Source organism: Esox lucius, chromosome 1, assembly GCF_011004845.1.
Source record: "Esox lucius isolate fEsoLuc1 chromosome 1, fEsoLuc1.pri, whole genome shotgun sequence".
Lineage (NCBI taxonomy): Eukaryota > Metazoa > Chordata > Actinopteri > Esociformes > Esocidae > Esox > Esox lucius.
The window spans coordinates 33,148,980-33,154,357 of record NC_047569.1 but is presented as its reverse complement, the minus strand read 5'-3'; positions in this window follow the sequence as shown (position 1 = coordinate 33,154,357).

Genomic DNA, 5,378 nt, shown 5'->3' with positions numbered 1-5,378 from the left:
GATGTGCTGCCAAATAAGTAATAACATTTAGGTAGGTCTGTTTTACCTCTGCAGCAATCTGTTTACCTTTAACCTTTCAAGAATTCATGTTCCAAACTCTAATGCATTAAATGGTACCAATTTGTCACCCAGTGGTTGTTGGTTTGTGTAGAAGTGCTTAGTGCCATTGTGTCCCGTCATTGAGGTAACTGCTTCTAACGGCTTCTTACCTGCCATTGTATGACTCAGCCTTTTGTCTTAGGTCTTCGCCAACAAGATGCTGTACATGGAAGATGCTGCACATGGAAAATCACTATTGATTAATTAGTTAAATAAACCACCAGAATGATTCAGTTTATTTTAGTCTAAGGAAAAATAAATTTGAAGCTTTCTTCCCATAAAATGTTCCCACAAAATGTTCATCCAAATGCAATCTTTATGATGATTGCTTACATTAATGTAAATACAATAGACTATTTTAATTATACAGTGGGGAGAACAAGTATTTGATACACTGCCGATTTTGCAGGTTTTCCCACTTACAAAGCATGTAAAAGTCTAATTTCTATCATAGGTACTCTTCAACTGTGAGTGACAGAATCTAAATGAAAATCCAGAAAATCACATTGTATGATTTTTAAGTAATTAATTAGCTTTTTATTTAATGACAAGTATTTGATACATCAGAAAAGCAGAACTTAATATTTGGTACAGAAACCTTTGTTTGCAATTACAGAGATCATACGTTTCCTGTAGTTCTTGACCAAGTTTGCACACACTGCAGCAGGGATTTTGGCCCACTCCTCCATACATACCTTCTCTAGATCCTTCAGGTTTCTGGGCTGTCACTGGGCAATACGGACTCTATTTTTGTCTCATCAGACCACATTACCTTCTCCCATTCCTCCTCTGGATCATCCAGATGGTCATTGGCAAACTTCAGACGGGCCTGGACATGCGCTGGCTTGAGCAGGGGGACCTTGCGTGTGCTGCAGGATTTTAATCCATGACGGCGTAGTGTGTTACTAATGGTTTTCTTTGAGACTGTGGTCCCAGCTCTCTTCAGGTCATTGACCAGGTCCTGCCGTATAGTTCTGGACTGATCCCTCACCTTCCTCATGATCATTGATGCCCCACGAGGTGAGATCTTGCACGGAGCTCCAGACCGAGGGAGAGTGACCGTCATCTTGAACTGCTTCCATTTTCTAATAATTGCGCCAACAGTTATTGCCTTCTCACCAAGCTGCTTGCCTATTGTCCTGTACCCCATCCCAGCCTTGTGCTGGTCTACAATTTTATTGTCTTGGCCAATGTGGAGAGGTTGGAGTCTGTTTGATTGAGTGTGTGGACAGGTGTCTTTTATACAGGAAACAAGTTCAAACAGGTGCAGTTAATACAGGTAATGAGTGGAGAACAGGAGGGCTTCTTAAAGAAAAACTAACAGGTCTGTGAGAGCCAGAATTCTTACTGGTTGGTAGGTGATCACATACTTGTCATGCAGTAAAATGCAAATTAATTATTTAAAAATCATATAATGTGATTTTCTGAGATTCCACCTCTCACAATTGAAGTGTACCTATGATAAAAATGACAGACCTCTACATGCTTTGTAAGTAGGAAAACCTGCAAAATCATCACTGTAGTATCATTCATATTAAACCTCAATTTAATTAAACTGTAGTTATAAGTCTTGTACAGAAATTGACCTATAGTAGGTGGGACATATTCTCATGTAAGTGGGCCAGCAACGAAGTGCCAAGGGCGCCCCACCTCTTTCCTCTGATGAAGACCTGAGCCTAAAGGACTGACAAGATGCCTGTGAGTGTTTATACATCCACAGACTCCACAAAATACAGTGGCATCTTTTAAACAAACACCGCCCAGACAAAGCCATGGAGAGGGCACGGGCCATGGAGAGAATAAGCACGCAGATCCAGGCGGACCAGAATAAATACCAACTAAACCAGTGATGTCATTAATCAGATTATTTACATAGGCCCATATTAAGACAGATGGTTGTAGAGAGTTGGGGTTGTGGAGCATCTGTGTTTATCAAAATACAGGGTCTTTAACACTGCATTAGACTTCAGTGGTAAACATTTCTCTTAGAAGATTATACAGTTTACGTGTATATTAAATATAATGGGTGTATTTTATATAATTTTCTAAGAGGTTTCTAAATTACTTGCAATATTATTTACAAATTAAATAAATACCAGGTCTTTAAATTTGATTATTTATTTAAATTATTTTTAAATCATCACTGTATGTTTAATGACTGCTTATTTAAAGTCCCCACACAGTCTTTAAAAGACGGACATGTATTTTACTTGTAAATCACTGTGTTTACTGAATGAAAATAACAAAAACAAAGGTTTTCATATAATCTTTTCCTTTGAGATCTTGAAGTGCTGAAACAAATCACAGCCAGAAGAGCACTAAGAGTCTGTTTCCACTGTAAGTTTCTTCCTAAGTTTCAACCCTACTAGAGAGTTTTTCCTAGCATTTGATATGTTGTCTTTGTACTATGTTCTATTGAGTATACGGTTTAAATGATTTGCATATCATTGCATTCTACATTTTACACAGCCGCCCCAAATTTTTGGAAACGGGTTTGTACATGTGCTACCATGTTCTGGATGTTGGAAATGTGTACTTACTGTCACAAGGATAATTTGTGAGTTATATTTCATAAATATGGGAAGTGTTTTGGGTAGATTATGAAATGCCAGAATATAATATGCTTTATTGTCTTTTTTATAATCAAAAGATGATCTTTATCAGGGACACATGAAATACATGCAGAATCTTACAACAACAGACCTTTACAACATGGGACTGGAAGTTTGTCTGTCTGGGAACATCAGAAGAACTATTATGGAACAAAATCATTTTACTTTAAAAGAAATCAGAACAAATTTCATCAAAGTCAAGCTATCACGTCAAGTTTATTTATTATCTTTCCCATTTATGTGGTGAAATCTATTTTTGGTGGGGGACTGTCTAGATGAAAGGTCATGGAAAACCACACTATAAAATATCTTTCCCCCCTTTTTCCAATTCATTTTCATGGGCATGTTTTTGGATAACAATCAGATTTGGACCAGAGGTCATGGAAATAGTCATTTGTTTCTGTGATTGAGTCAGTTTCTGTGTGTGTGTGTATGCCTTCATACATTGTGTTGTTATATGCATGCCATTCTGTTTGTGCTTGTTTATAACAAATAGCCTGATGTGTTATCTCAACAAGACGAAAAAGAATAATATTTTTGTAACTGAGAAATCCCTCTGTTTCGCCTGACCGTCTATGGAGCCAGAAGCTTTGAGAAGAACTGGCAATAGCATCCATAATTCCCAAGATGCAGTACAGCACAGAGGGTCAGTTTATTTACCATCCGGTGGTTGTACAATGGAAAACAGTCTCCTCTTGGTTGGGGAAGACCTCTGATTCTGACATGTGACGGTACGCAAATTGTGTTCCCTATACCATACCGACATGATTCACCCAGCCTGGCCTCACCCTACTGAGTCTAATTCAATAACAAAACATTCTAAAACAATTCTAAAAAGCAAATTGAGTTTTCCCAAAAGGCAGAGCATACGATGTGGTCAAAATACCCTGCCCTGACCCCTGACGATTACAACCATACTCCCGGACCAAGTTTGCTCCTGAGTGATCCAGAGTGTGACAACAGCCCTGCTGAACTCATCGTCATATCCTACTCAAAATTGCAGAAGCCGAGAATATCCATAAAAGCCAGAGACGTCAAACGGAGATTTCCTGAGAAACTGTGGTCACCTTGATCCCTTGGGATAATGGGTTCACATTCATTACATGCTTGTGTATGTATTATGTTGGGACCCTGAGGACATCATGTTTTAGGATGTAGTTCAGTGGAATGGGTTGTGGTTTAGGGACAAGAGGGAAAGGAAAAAAGACTATACTGTTGTTGAATGAGGAGGCATACTGATTCTGGGATTCTATGTCCGTAGAGCTCAACAAATATTAATATCTGAAGCAAACTATATTCCAGATTATTGGACGGATGCCTGTTGTGTGATATCACTTCACTGTGGATAGACAAATTCAGATAAACACGGTAAAGTGCACTGGCCAGTTAATTAGGTATAACCAGGGGCGACTGGTCATTGGGGGTTGTCAACAGAAAGAACTGCAACAAAATTATTTTTTATTTCTCGAAGATTACTTCCTATAATTTATTATCTATGAATATAGCATATCATATCATTATCCTCCTAAATTGCGCATCATTTGTGTTAGGATTTTATTTCATGTTCATTGGTCTCTGCCTTGCGGCTTCAGACTGTGTTCTGCCGATTCGAGTTCGCAGTAGTGGGCCATAGGCTAAGTGTGAATGTGGGGCTAGCCCCTCTTTCACAATGCAATGTACATTGTACGTGTGAAAATATTAACTCAGAATGTGAGTGTGATCAATGTAGATAACACGGATTTGATGCCAAGTGGGGCTGATAGCCGGTAGCCCCACTACAGCATAATTTCGTATTTCAGACCTGATTGGCTGTCTGTCTGTCTGGAGCCAACATTATTCGGCAAGAAGAGCGAGGAGGGTAGATTGACTGAAGTTAGGTACCGGAATAAAACCCTCAGACCCATTGTCAGACCTTACGCTGGTGCAGTGGGCCCTGGGTTCCTCTTGGTGCAGGACAATGCCCGGCCTCCTGTGGCCAGAGCGTGCAGGTAGTTCCTGAATGATAAAGGAATTGATGCCTTTGACGGGCCCTCAGGTTCCCCAGACCTGAATCCAATTGAGAACCTCTGGGAAGTAATGTATCAGTGCATTCGACAATGTTAATTTGACACGTACCACCTACCAGAGCACTGATGCAGACCATGTGTACCCTTTCATGGCAGCATATTAGGCAGGTGGTCAAAAAGTCAGGGCTGATCGATGTATGTTTGCATGTAATAACTGCCTGAAGTCTGCAACCTTTGACCCAACCAGACACAGGGTATGTTTTCTGGTGATGGTCTGCCAGGCCTGGACTGCAGCCATCTTCAGCTGTTGTTTGCTTTGAGATTGTTTAGCCTTACATCATCTTCCACTAATGAAAAGCATTTTCAATTGGATTAAATCTGGAGATTGACTTGGCTTGTCAAGGACTTTCCAATTTTTGCCCTGAAAAACAACTTAGTTGCTATGGCAGTATGTTTGGTGTCAGTGTCTTTCTGTATGATGATGCACTGTCCAATTAGTTTGAAGGCATTTGCATGTACTTTAGCAGACACAATGTTTCTAATATCTTTTTAGGGCAATTGCATTCATTTCATCTATCAGGTACATTCTAATCTTTACTTAATCTGTCCACATGACCTTTTTTCTCAAACACTGCAGGCACATTTATGTACAGGTTTTAAA